Genomic DNA, 15,405 nt, shown 5'->3' on the forward strand with positions numbered 1-15,405 from the left:
TATTTTTAGGTGTCCCATATACGGCGTATACCAGGGGTGTCAAACTCAGTTCAACTCGGAGCCACAAGATAGAACAAACATTCTCTCGGGGGCCGGACTAGTAGATTGAGGAGAAAGAAAAAAAGACAGAAAGAACTAAGAGAAAGAGGGGGAGAGAAAAGAGAGTGTGGGAAAGAGAGAAAGGGAAAGAGAGAGAGAGAGAGAGAGAGAGAGAGAGAGAGAGAGAGAGAGAGAGAGAGAGAGAGAGAGAGAGAGAGAGAGAGAGAGAGAGAGAGAGAGAAAATGTGAGAAACAAGAAATAAAAAGAGAAATAGTGAGAGAGGGGGAAGAAATAGAGAGAAAGAAAAAAATCCAAAGAGAGAAGGTGGGAGAAAGGTGGACAGCAAGAGAAAAGGGGAGAAAGAGAGATGAGAGAGGGAGAAAGGGAAAAAAGGAAATGGGAGCAAAAAAGGTAAAAAGACACAGAGAGAAAGATACAAAGAGGAACAAAGAAAGGGAAAAAGAGAGACAGGAGTGAAGGAGAGAGAGAGTGAGAGAAAACAGGAGGTAGAGATAGAGAGAGAAAAAGAAATGAAACCTTAGAAAAATAGAAAATTCTTCTGACATATGAATATACTGTAATCGTGTACCGCAGGATACAGAATAGCCTTAAAGAGTCCTCGACACAACACAGAAAATCCTTGGCTGTTTTCGATGTAATTATTATTTCTGTGGTGTGATGACGTCACAACGCTCTTCAAGTCCAGGAATTTACAATTGAATTATTTCCACACAATTTGGAGGATTCCTCATTGACAGATGTCAACTCATCGTTTTGTAAAAATGTTCTTTTACCTACTGAAGGATTTTATACATTTGACTGTAAAGGATTTAATACGATTGAATACAAGTTACATTTATTGAGTGCAATGAAGATTTTCACCGAGTAGGCTTAAGTTCAATGAGCAGTGAAAGTTCGGGGCACCCTGGTAAAAAATATTCTTTACAGGAATGGCGGGAACGGGATGTGAGGCTGATAAGGTAGTCAGCACATCAGACGAAACAGAAAGGCCCTGATGACGGAGGACGGCAGGCATTGTTATGAGAAACGCTCTCCGCTGTTTTGAGTTTTCCAGATATCGTGGCGAGGTGTTGGGTCTAACGTTGGGCTTCATTGGAAGGCCCATGGGAGGAGCCGGCACACCATCTTGCGGAAAGACGTGGGCCGAGAGGAGAAGGCTATAGGACTTCAGAGAAGGCTCGCCAGAGACTCCGACGACACTACTGTAATTCGACTAATGGAGTTCACTTAGTTCAATTGTTAATTAAATTAAATCTGCCCCCGTGTGAAAATGTCGGCTTTTCTTGTTCATCTTTTCCATCAAGAAACGAGCGCATATTGTTGGGCGAATGTAGATTATGTTTGGTTAATGGAGTCAGATAACTACTAATTCGAACAATTTGGTAAACGGTACAATTTAATATTTAATTCCTAACACTACTGAGATTAATGTCACAAATGTGCAAGTCTGTCCGATTTTAGAACCTTAACTCGAAAAGTTCATGACTTTTTTTACACGTGTGTGGCAGCCACCGGTTTTCTGATGCTTCCAGGTTTACTCAACCCTCGAGACACTACTAATGGGGCACAAATTGGTGAATGAACTGGTAGATTTAGGTTTGAAGAAAGTCTGTACATCCCTTTTGAGACTTGTTGTGATAAGGGCTGTACATATAAACAATTACCTTTAAAAAAGGTTGGGATTACCTTCATTTCGGTGTATTTTGCGTCTTGGTAACAACCTTTTTAAGCTACTGATCTCTTTGCATTTTAGCTCAAGTTGATCCTCTCAGAAAGGGAAGAATTACAGTTTGTCAGAACCAGAACAGATAGAGGACCCAATCGCGTAACATTCTCTCACAAGCTTTTTATTTTATGGGAAATGGGGAGTCATGCACGTTAGGAAGCCGGTCTGGCGTGGAAGGACAGGACGCCAGAGACCGACGAGATAACGAATCAGGGGTAATGAAAATAAACAGGAAAAACTAATCGGGAACCAAAACTGGAGAAACTAACCAACAGGACAAGAATAGACGGAAAACAAAACTGAAACCCGAAATTAAACAGTACAAAAATAAACGGGAACAATACTGGACTGCAGATATCGCAGGGAAACAGGACCGAACCCACGTCTTGTCGGGCAGAAGTTCGTTGACAGGAAAACAGGTCGGGTTGTCGGGGCGGAGGAGCAGAGACGTGGTCAAACAGAAACAGATCGGAGCCGGGAAACAAACGACAGCCAAAAACCGGAGGGAGTCTGGGTTGGGAGGCTTGCCTTAGCGGGAGCTGAAGGTTCGCAACGATTGGACGCCGGTAACAGGGAGCCGGGGGGTTTAAATAGTGGCAAGTAGCCAATCGGCGACCAAGGCTATTGGCGCCACCGGGGCAGCCGCAGGTGCCCCGAATCAGTAATCATGACACAGTCTTCTAGTGGCTGAATGTAAGCAAGAAGAGTCTCGGACCAGACGGCTCCACTTATTCCAATCATCATAGGTACTTGATAGAACATAACCGGCGCCCTGTGACGGCTGTGCACCGCCAATGGCATTCAGACCTAATCTCCCAAGCAACTCGGGACTGAGACTCTGGTCTTTGATCCCTGAGCTAGTTACCTTTACCTCGATCTGTCTTGACCACTACAACAGTCTTTGGTTTGGGGATGTGCCTATCCAATATGATCAATCTTGACAATGATTAGAATGGAATTTGATCTCTAAAATGATTTAGTTATGCTTAATGTCTGCCTTGATGTCGTTCTTTACATGGCGGAAGAAGCTCAAGACATAACAGTCGATGGAAAACAACTCTCAGTCGCTCTGTGATTGCTCTTTAGAGTCAATGGCACTCAGAGCTAATCTCAAAAGCACCTTGAGACTCTCGTCTTCAGTGTCTGACCTATTTACCTTTACCTCAATCCCTCCTGACCACTACAATGGTCTTCGGTTTAGGGCTGTGCCTATCCAATGTGATCAATCTCAGACACTAATTAGAATGGAATTTGATCTCTTAAGAAAATCTAGTTATGCGTAATGTCTCCCTTGAGGTAGTTCTTTCAACGCCGGATGAATCTCAAGACGTGAGCGTTGACTAAAAATGTAGAACCATTGGCTGAATGATTCATTTCTGATTTGACTGCCGAGTGCTCACAAGAGGAATGTCACGCACAAGTGCCTCCATTTCTGAAAAAAAATCTTAGCGAGCAGTCAGACAAATATAAATGTATCCTGGCAAGTTAACGTTTCTTGTTGCACATCGCTTGTAATTAGGAGATTTTGACCTACGTTGGCAAATCGACCGTGTTGTATTAAATCAGTCACCCTCGATTGTCAACGGAGGGGAATAAGGTGATTTTGGGGGAGAAGGATTTGACACTTACACTGATGACTGAGGTGTTTATCAAGTGATAGCTTAGTCTTAGCAAACGGGTGCAGCATTCAGCTACGGTCCGCTGGTGATGCTGTTAGCGAGGCTACGTAGTGTTATGTTTCCCTGTTAATCTCCATTCCCTTTCCAGCATTTTAACGTGCAGTCTTTCACTCGCGTGACCGAGCAAGCCTTTTGCCTTTAGCGGAATGCCTGAATGTTCATTGAACTCAAATCATTGTTGCTTGAAAACACTAATATTTTTCACATTCATGTTGCCATCAAAGATCGCTAGTTACTTCAAATACGCAGAGAGTTTTTAAGGTAGCTGGACTATTTATTAAAATAATCGGGACTACACTTCCCTCCATTCAGGACATTGGCCAGAAGCGCTGCCCATCCCATGCTAAGAACATTATCGGGGACCCCTCTCACCCCCATCATGGACTGTTCACTCTGCTAGCCTCTGGGAAGAGGTACTGCAGTGTGCGGTGCAGGACCACCAGGTTCCGCAGTATTCTAGTCCCCCCTGGCCATGATTGTTAACATCTAATATATAGATGTAACCTAAATCTAAACGGCTGCTAATCTGACTTTTTGCACTACTGGCAGTTCCTTATAGCTTGCCACTCCTTGCACATTTGCTCTCTGCACTATTGTAATTACAGCGTTATTGTTACAGTGTTAATGTTTCTGTTTACCTGACTTGTTAACCTGACTGCCCATTTTGCACATCTGGTTAGCTACTCCTCTTGCACTATCGGCACTAGGGTAAAATACCATACGTAGCCATAATACAATACAACTTTTATTTATATCTGTACATTCAAGGAAACTGTGCGGGTCAGATGTATCGACATTTCGTTCTGTATACACGTGTACTAGAATGACAATAAAGTAGATCTGAATCTGAATCTGAATTTTGTATATTTTAGATTTTTAAGTTATGTGTGTACACAGGAGTTTATCATGATAGCTCGGTGTTAAAACTGTCACATTATAAGCAGCAAATTTTGTTTAGAGGGTATAGGGCTATCACCACCCTAAACGAGTGCGCAAAACTGGGAAAAGATACATATTGTTTTTTTTTTTTTGTTTTGTTTTTTGTTCCTGCATTAGACGGTGAAAATAAGTTCCTTGTGACTTATTTGGTGAGTTTTGTGGCTGCTAAATGTTAATGCACGTTTTTTCATTGCACAAGTGTTACGATGTACTATTCTTTTTAATGGCACTATTATTGTATCTTAGGCCAGTGTCTAAGAATTATGTTGTAAATATTTGTCCCTATTTATCCTGACAGTCTTTTATTGGTTTTATTTAAAGTATATATTATATGATAACGGGCAGCACGGCGGCGCAGTGGTTAGCGCTTGTGCGGCACAGTTCATGTCATCGGAACCTGTCGTGGGTTCAAATCCAGCTCCAGACTTTCTGTGCGGAGTTTGTATGTTCTCCCCGTGCTTGCGTGGGTTTCCTCCGGGCACTCCAGTTTCCTCCCACATTCCAAAAACATGCATTTCAGGTGAATTGGCCGGTCCAAATTGTCCCTAGGTGTGAATGAGCGAATGAGTTGTCTGTCCCTGTGTGCCCTGCGATTGGCTGGCAACCAGTTCAGGGTGTCCCCTGCCCACTGCCCGATGGTTGCTGGGATGGGCTCCAGCCCCCCGCGACCCTACTGAGGATAAGCGGTACGGCTAATGAGATGAGATGAGATGAGATGAGATTATATGATAACACTGGAGTGCCATGTCTAATCTCGCTGCATACAATGATTCACAACATTGATAACAATTACATTAACGGCAATTATATCCAATTTATGGTTGTGATACTTTTCTGTGGTTCTACCAGCCTGTGGTGATTAATTAATTTTGCTTATTAGTGATGTCGGCTTTATATGTATTGGAAAGAAAAGTAAAAACAAAAGACTGCACAGTTCTGTGATAACACAAAAAATAAATTGACAATGGGTCACTTGAAGCCATGCCGTATTCTAAGATGAGACCGTAGAGGAGTAGACTAAACAAGAAGTACATCAAAGTATTATTTTTTTGTGCGTACGTGTGTTTTTATTTGTATTTTTATTGTAAAAAAAAACAACACAATATTGGCAGTAACATTTGCCAATTTTAGGTAAAAAGAGTCAGTTAATATTTTCAATTTCATACCTGCAAATAGAATGAGCGAAAAAAATCAGATTTGTGATTTGTTATGGCAGATGGCGGACTCACATTTTTAGTTATTTTTTTTAACTGGGGTTAGCTCAAAATGAGCCAAATTGTATACATACAGATAAATAATTTACATGAATTAATTCATACAATTAAAAAACAATTATGAATAATAATGAAAACTTCTAAATACAATTTTAACATTTTATGGAATTTATCTATTATATCATAATGAAATAAAATTATAGTTTTGTACATGACATATCGGATGTTTTTGCTATGTATAAGTCTTATTTTTCTGGTGTTCCTCAAACGTTTTTCAACCTGGGCACACTTTTTCCATTTAAAAAATCTCCACGCATACTGTCTTGTAACGTTGCATTTATTTTAAAGCTTAAATTATTATATTGCCTTTACGTCATTCCTATCATTTGTGGTCGCCGTGGCTCAGGAAATGAGGGAGATTTTTTGTTTAAGTTATAAATGTTGCAGTAATTTTAAATTCTAATATGATCTGAGCTAATTTTCAAGTTTTGCTATACTTAAAAAAATTGCTTTCAGGGGGAACCTTTTTTTTTTTATAAATGTTCATTTTCCTGATTTCCTGATATTGTTTGCATTTCAATCCTTAACGGCAACATCAAATATAATAAGTTATTAAATATACTGTGCTAATCTATAGCAGATAATTAGCATGCAAAAACAAAAATTAGTAATCTGCTGTCACCTACTGATATAGATGAATGGTATTTACTCGGTTGATAAAGCAGATATACTGGAACAAGGTGTGCTTTTTTTGCGATAAAATGAATAAAATAAAATTAAAATTCAATTGGGTAACTTCTTGCTCCAGCAACACTACTTGAAAAACATTGCCTAAAGCAGATGAGATCGCCACTTTTTTTTTTCATAAGCCGGGCAAATAATTCAATATTGTCACATTCATCGTCACTTTCCACATGACAGCTAAATGCGTTTTACATCAGGCTCTATTACGATTGGAGAGGGGGGGAAATCGCCACAAATTCCCTTTATGAGCTTAATACTGGCTCCCCTTTTCCCAAAAATCAATATTTATAATTTCACAAGATCAGGACAAATCTGGTGTAATGCGAGCGATATTGCACCAATAAAAACGTCACGCAGACGGGGAGACTCAACTGAATTAACGGCTATTCTGCTTATTTGGTGTTCTCAGGAGCAACGCATTCTGTGATATTGTGATGTAAATGTTTTGATAGCTTTCCTTCTTAATATCTGTTCTCATAAACACAGAGCAGAATGAATACAACTCAAGAGCTGCAGCAGATTTTAGCTTCACAGCTTTGGGGGTGCTGAGCAGCCAGACTGACTGGCCAGTTATTTTACTTTTTATTTCACTCAAAGCGATGTAGGATCAGTGTGTAGAGGACCGTACTGCCACAAATACATTTTCCCTTAGCTGTTTCCAACCACAAAGTAACAAGAAAAATCCCTGAAAAACCCACCATTCGTTTACGAGATCTTTCATTTTTTCCTAAAGTACACACAAAAGCAGGGCACACTAGGGCCCCCTCATTTACAGCAGGGGTCTCCAAGCGTTTTCAGGCCTCTAGCTACTTTTTGCTACCTGTTGGTGCAAAGGGCACCCACTTTGATATGCATTTTTAAAGTAATAACTTGTACTACTTATTATGTTGTTACTATGTCATTACCCGTTCAATTATTGCAAGTACAAAAAAGACAGTAGATAGAGAGGAAAAAGAAAAAGAAACAGAAAGAACGAGTGAAAAAAGAGAAAGTAAAGGGAGATAGAGTAGGGGAGATATAAATAAAGCAAGAAAGAACGAAAGTAAAGGGACAAAAAGAAAGAAAGAAACATAAAAAAAGAAAGGACAGAGGGATATAATTTTTACTAAAAAATCACAATGACCCAGCACTGGTACGCAGGTACCTCAACTTTCCTCAGGGGGCATCCGGGTGGCAGCGAGCACCAGGTTGGAGACCCATGATCTACAGGAAGTGACCAGACTATTAAGCTCTATAGTAAAGATTTGAACCCTTAGAGTTTTAATTTTAAATCAACATTTACCTACATTTACCTTTTAACCGACCTCTTTGTTTAGCAATGTGTTTTGTCTCACGTTTCTTGAAAAACTGATCCAATGACGTCTGCTTTTGCCGGCTCTTGACAATCCGTTGGAAATGCGTGAGGCAGACGTCATCATAATGAGAGATCTTCTGCCCTGTCAAAACTTCCTGGGTGATTCCCTTCCACAGACTCAGACAGTACATGAGATTTTGCCAAAATGTCTCAAATTTGGGCTGATGTCAAAATGTCTGTGTCCTCCCTCTTGTTGTCTCTAAACTCCTCCTGCCAATAGTGGGAGTCCTGTTATCAAAAATCCCCAGCCAAAACATTGAAGCTCACTCAGTGAAAATCGTCCTTGCACTCGATAAATGTAACTTGTATTTTATCGTATAAAATATAAAATCCTTCGCTAGACATGCATATCTTCACTTCTCCTACCACACTGCTTCACTACGCCTACTCGCCATACACACTTCATATAGTGGTTGCAGGAAGCAACACTAGGAATCGGGGGGTTCCTCTGTGTGCGGACAAAGATCTAATTGAAGCCACTCCCGCAATCGAATGGTAATATATAACACTGAAAGTTTTTACTCAGTTATTTCCAATAGACACAGGAGCATGAAACTTATTAGACAGTAATGCAATCTTTTCAACACTTTGTGATTCCATTCTACACTTTTATGGATTCAGCTGTATCGCCAAAGTCATGGCATTGGGTTGTTCAACATAATTACTGTATAGTATTAATTCGCTGGAGCCTCCACGGACTCTGCCGCTATGCCGCAAGTGACACTAGCAGAGCGAAAGAGGAGAGAGTGGAAAAGTGGTGCTAGAAATCAAATGGACTGAACCACTTCAAGGCAGTACAGTATTTCTGACGCTGCTGTGTTCATATTATTGTTTTCTTTTCCTTTTTTTATCAAGCGATTTTTATCATACTTAAGTGTCTTTTGTTCTTTATTAAGGACAATGGAGTTTTAAAAAAGCTATCAGTTTTGGAGATGCATGGTGTACGCCCATGAGCTGCAGCATCCATATTTTTTCTTTTACCAGCCATCCCGCAATATGCTGTTTAAATGTTCCCGTGAGGCAGACGCAAGCTTTTCAGTGAAAGAAAGGTCACGTTCATATCAGTTTTTCGCCGAGTCTGATCCCGGTAAGTAGTTAATTGTGAAGTCGGGGCAACCTTATCTTTTTTCTTTTTCCCGGAGAGAAATTATTGTCGGACACCAAAAGCCGACGGTGATGAAGTTGGCCTTTGCGATTGCGTCCGTCACATAGAAAGAATAGAAGAAGCTTTTTGTTGTCTGGATTGATCGAAAGACAAAGATGAGTTCTGTTGTGATTTCTATTCCGGTGTTTCTGTTTCTGTCTGTGGTGAGCGATACTGGGGATTTCTGTATCGATCGTATCCAAGTAAATGCAGAGTAAATTCATAGCCGATGCCGATACTTTTTGCTTGGAAAGGTCATGATCATTGATTAACAGTATTCAAAATAAATCCGTTATTCATAAGTTAAGTAACGGAGATGTGTTTTCAGTAACGGTGTCATTTATTTCATTGTGTTTTATGCAGTTACAGCATTGTTATTTTTACTGGGGGTCAAAAGCAGTTACGCAAATTGTTGTGTGTTTTTACATAAGTTTTTGTGAGTGCATTTAAGCAAGTTTTGTGTATTTACGTGCGTTTTGTGTGTTTATGTGCGTTTTGTTTTTTTCAAACATTTTTGTCTGTGCTTTTACGTACGTACTTTTATGTACGTGGTTTTACGTACGTGGTTTTACGTACGTGGTTTTACGTACGTGGTTTAACGTACGCAGTTTTACGTACGTGGTTTTACGTACGTGGTTTTACGTACGTTTTTATGTTTATGTCATGATTACTCATTACTCTCATCTGTGCCCGCTCATCTGGCGCCAGCTGCTGCTGGTTACCTGATTGGTTCGCCCTCCTATTTAAGCTCAGGGCTCTCACTCGCCCTTTGTCAGTCCATCAACGAACCTCTGCACCCACAAGACATGTGTTTTGACTCTGTCCGGTTTCCTGCTTGTGTTTTCTGTCCGGTATCATTCCCGTCTATTTTGTCCTATTTAATATCGATATCCAGTATCATTCCCAACTATTTTGTTCTGTTTGATATCGTTCTCCAGTGTCTGGTAACGTTCCCGTCTATCTCGTCCTGCTTGTTATTGGACTCCAGTCTCCAGTGCCTGATAAAGCGCTCCCGTCTTGTTTGTCCTGTTTAATATCGATCTCCAGTGTCTGGTATCGTTCCCGTCTATCTCGTCCTGCTTGTTATCGGACTCCAGTCTCCAGTGCCTGATAACAATCCTGTCTTTCCCGTCCTGTCCGGTATCGACCTCATCCGTCCGATATCTGCTTGTGCAATTGGTGTCGATCTCGTCGGCCTGTGGCTTCCTGTCGTTTCACGCCAGACTGCTGCCTTACGTCTTCTGCCCAACCATCGCCGAATCACTGGCGTTTGGGTTAAGGTGCATGACTGCCCCATTTCCCGTAAAATGAAGCTTGTGTGAGAAACGTCACGCATCTGGGTCCTCCTCCTGTTCCGGTTCTTGACAGTTTTTATGTTTTCATGCGTTTTTACGTGCTACTTTGCGTAAATTTTCGTGTTCTTTCACTTATGTTTTTAATTTTTATTTGGCGTTTTAAAGTACGTTTTTTGTGCATGTTTGCGTGCATATTTGGTGCGTGTTCACATACCTTTCGTACGCAGTTTTATCTACGTTTTTGTGCGTTTTTCCACTGGTTTTACCTATTTTTCTGTGCGCTTTTGTGTATGTCTTTCCGTATGTTTTCATATGCTTTTACGAACATTTTAACTTACGTGTGTTTTTACGCGTGATTTTGTGCGTGTTTACGTATGTTTTTGTGAGTGTTCACATGCATTTCGTACGCGGTTTTATGTACGTTTTTGTGTGTTTTTAAATCAGTTTTCACCTAATTTTCTGTGTTCTTTTATGTACGTTTTTACGCACGTTTTTGTACATAAAAACGTACAGTTTTACTTACGCTTTTGCCTCTTAGGTGTGTTTTTGTGCTTGTTTAGGAAAATGCTTATTGTTATTTTGATATTGTTTACTGTTTATTTTTGTTGCACTTTAAGCGTAGGATACATCATTTGCTGGTGAGCTGCAATCAATTTAACAAGGTGCTAAAACACGTTTACTTTTTGTTCTCTATTCATCCCAAACACTGCTAAGAAAATTTTGAATTATTTGACATACAACTTTTTTTTTTTAAGTAACATAGTAATTCAGTTACCACTTCCGCCATTTTGGCTCGGCTCACTGAGAGGGTCAGGCTTTTTTGGCTCCAAAATTAATCCTCTGGTTCTTGTTTTGGTTTTTGGGTGATATATTATCAATAACAATGAATCACTATGCACCAACTTATTTATGTATTAATAATTTCATGTGTTTTGACGGGGAACCCTGCAAGACACATGAAATACATATTAAAATATTCACAGATCTACAAAACAAATATACCAGTATAATATAAACAATTTTAGATTTTCACACACTAAACAGTTTAATAAGCGGGTAAAAACTCAAAATTCCTGAAAATGCAAAACAATAAAATATACATTAAAATATTAAGAATAAATGAAAAATGCGAAAAAAACTAACTAATCACAATAACTATTTTAATCTATTTAGACAAAGATCATCTGAAAAACATGCAAAAATGGCAAAAGATCAGCTGTCTCTTAGATTGATTGCACTCTGCTTCAGAGCAATCAATATCATTAAAATGAGTCCAAATGTGGCTCGTTTTTCTGCTTTTTATACATGCAGTGGTTTCTTTCATTTTTTCGTCTTCGGTATTGAACTCCATTATCACCCAACAACTATAGAGCATTATCCTTGTTTGTAAAAAAGTGTGACATATTGAAACTGCGCTTGCATTGTTGATTTAGCATAGCAGAATTCATGTCAGTTTATAGCAGCCCATTCAAACAAACAGACCGTAGATCACAAACAGAAACAGTGCAAAAGATAAGCACCTTTATTATATTGAAAGTCAACATAAAAACGTTCTTTTGATCTGTGCTGGATTTTTTTCCTTTGAAGTTACTGGAAATTGGGCACACCTATAGCCAGTTCTAAGGTTATTTGGGGCTCTCTGGTGGAAGGAACAGTAACGCAGTTATACTCCCAAAAATTCCCCCGACCACCAAAAGAAAAATGCCGACAGAGTCAAGCAGGTCATCGTCTGCCGATTGTCTTTCTCCTGAGAAATATTGGTCCACAAGCGATGCAGTACCTTTACGGCTTTGACCCTGGATCTATCAAAATCATACGTTTTTTCTAAAAATGGCCCATTTGCAGAGTGACAGCAGAATACAGAGCAGCCGAGCTATTTGAGGTGACCTCACTTATACCGCTCTGAGGGCACCCGACTGGCTCGGGTCGTGAGTCCCCATAATGCACTTACCAATTCTGCAAAGATGTGGCAGATATGTTCAGAAGAAGCTACCGCTGACCATACATATATTGAGTGTTTGCTAAAGAGTGCCTGAATCTTTAGTACAACTTGCCTTAACGGTTTAAATGTAACATGAAGGGAAAGTGCGTTTTTTGTTGTATCAACACCAGGACGACGACAAAAAAAAATAATTCTGGGAAAAATGCAAGGGAAACCGTCTTTAACTCATTCAATGCCATAACCCAAGAATACTTTTTTAAAGTATTGTCCCCAAGTGTCAAAATGTTTCTTTTTTCTTAATTATAAAGGGTTTAGCGCAGCTCATCAGTAAGTATTAGACCTCTGGGAATGATTTCAGCATTATGTATTACCATTTGATTGCAGGAGCAGCTTCGATTAGATCTTTGTCCACACACCGAGGAAGCCCCCGATTCCTAGTGTGGCTTCCTGTAACCAGCAATTGAAGGGTGTATAGCGAGTAGGCATAGTAAAGCAGTGTGGATATGCATGACTAGGGACAGTTAACTCTTCAACAGAGTTTTTTTCTTGTCTAAGAATGTTTAAGTCCTTTGTCATTGTTGGGGCAGAGAGGGATGACATGATCACCATGGTGACCGAAATCGTGTGACCATATCACCGGAAAGCATCTGAGTGGTTAGCGCATCCCTGGCACAGTTCTGAGGTCATAGGATCAAATCCAGCTGCCAGCCTCCCTGTGCAGAGTTTGCATGTTTTCACCGTGCTTGTGTGGGTCTCCTCCGGGATCTTTGCTTTCCTCCCGCAGAACACGCATGCCAGGTTAATTGGCTGGTCCAAATTGTCCCTAGGTGTGAATGAGTGAATGAATGGTGATATCTCTTCATGTGCCCAGCAACCAGGTCAGGGTGTCCCCTGCCCACTGCCCAAAGAAAGCTGGGATGGGCTCCAGCACCCCTGCGCCCCACTGAGGACAAGCTGAGCAGATTATAGATGAATGGATGGACGTCGCCGGAGACATCAGGCGCTGAAAGGTTCTTTCAAAGTAAAAGTTCAGTTTTCTTGCAATAAAATGTTCTCTTGCAAGCAAAGAACCCTTGCGTTTATGGAAAACATTGTCTAAATATTCGAGGTATCACAAATGCAAAAAGTGAAAGTTCGGGTTAAAATGCTGCCTTTCTTGGAAACGAATATTTTCAAGAAACTGGGTCAGAATGGCAAAAATTGGCTGGCACCAGCTCATCCAATTTGAGAGAAACGTCTGGCATTGAATGAGTTAAGAAGAAGAATAAGATGCACAAAATGAATTATATTAGATACAAATAGATAATTTTGAATAAATAATACAAATACAGTTATCCTGCGAAACTAATAGCCTGAGCATGTTACAATAAGTTGTAGATTCACACCGAAAATAGTCAAGTAAATGTACAGAGACATCTGCAAAATGGGTGATGAATAAATGATCCCAACAAACAATTTATCGACCAATTGAATTGAAGAGTCGTGTTTATTCTTTTCAAAACTCGTCTTGCCTTTCTGGAGCACCACTTACATTTTTAGATCATTATGTCAGGAAAACGGATGAAAAACCTTCTTTAGTTATTCTCAAGGATGGCTACACACACTCTAGGTGAATTATATTTTCGACCATTCAATATGGAATGGATTTATGGACGTGTCTTTTACTAATCTACTGAAGAAGCTTGAATAGAACACACAACATGAATAAAACAAATAAAACAAAATAAAACTAGAAATTGAGAACTTAAACTGGCACCATGTGGGTGGACAACAACATTGGCTGGATTATTACGTTATTTTATTTTGATAGATTTCTCCTATTTACGTCACACCAATACCAATACCTAGCAACAACTAGATGTTCTGCGAAGTTCTGCGTCGATAAAGATGAAGGCCCTGTCTTTATGTAGAGCGATGAGGAATCCTGGTTGGCTTGAGAGCCGGTTGGGACGATGACCACAGGATGCAGAGTGTTGAAGGAGAGGTTGACTGCTGGTGGCTTAAGGCTTCTATGAGGTCGCTGGATTTGTCCCTCTGGTTTGGCCACTAGCTGGATCAAGCTTGGCTGCCGACCTGACAAGGCTCGCTGGCTGCTGGTTGAGCTAAAACCTGGCAAGGACCGGCCAGGGCCTCCCTCTTGCCTTGTGTCTGGCCAAAACCAGACTGCCCTTGCAAGTTGAGACATGTACCAGTTCTTGGTTCCCGTCTCCTGGGGCGGCGGACCCCCTGTGGTGCAGTTGTCACGGCAACCTTTGATGCGAACGTGTAGCCATACCCCCCGTCCCCAAACTCACACTCCAGCAGTATCAGTCAGATAACCTATGTGTTCAATTTAAGACCAGGGTTGGGTAGGGTTACTTTAACTTGATTACTTTCAATTACTTTTGGATTACTCCAATACCAAATATGCTAATAAAAGACAAAAGAAACTAAATATGAATAAAATTACTAAATTTTGTGCAGGCTTGGGGAGTAACAGAATACATGGAACGGCAAAAATGATGTTGGCAAGCTGTTTGAATTTATTTTCATTTTGTTTCTGTCGCATTTTATGTTAGTTTTGCCGGAGATCAAAAAGATCAAAGCCAGGAGAGAAAGCTTGCCACGTGTTGTGAGTCATCATTTTATTCATATTTAGTTTATTTTGTCTTTTATTAGCATATTTTTTATTGGAGTAATCCAAAAGTAATTGAAAGTATTCAAGTTAAAGTAACCCTACCCAACCCTGCTTAAGACACAGAATTCACTTCACGTTTTGACATTTTTTGATCATTTTCTGACATTGCAAAACGGAATTCTGACCAAACGTTTAATACTCTACACATCAAATATTAGAAGGAGATCTCAAATGTGATTAAGATATTACTGTCCGTTACTGTGATGTTTTCTTAGTCCCATCAAAGCAACCTTTTAACTACAAAGAAAAACAAACCAACTTTATGAATCACAACGTCACCGGGCGGAGTCAAAATAAAGGTTTTGTTTGAAAAGGAAAGATCCAAACAATGTTCAGCTATGATTTTTGTCTGTCGACTATGCTGGCGTGCTTGTTTTACCCACAAAGAGAAACTCTTGTTTCTCTTCATTTCGAATAAACCTTTCGCCTTAATTCCCCAAATACAGCAATGCTGTAAGTTTGATTTTTGCAATTCCACGCATCGGCCCGGTATTGCAGTACCTCCGGGAACGGTGTATTCGCACTGATCGCTGCTTGGCTCTGCGGCTAGGACCTTGACTCAGCCTCTTGGCTGAGAGCAAGTGTCTCGGCCCCTAGGCTTTGTAGCGTATTATTATTTGACCGATAACG

Source organism: Urocampus carinirostris, chromosome 18, assembly GCF_059441175.1.
Source record: "Urocampus carinirostris isolate Australia breed hairy pipefish chromosome 18, RoL_Ucar_1.0, whole genome shotgun sequence".
Classification (NCBI taxonomy): domain Eukaryota; kingdom Metazoa; phylum Chordata; class Actinopteri; order Syngnathiformes; family Syngnathidae; genus Urocampus; species Urocampus carinirostris.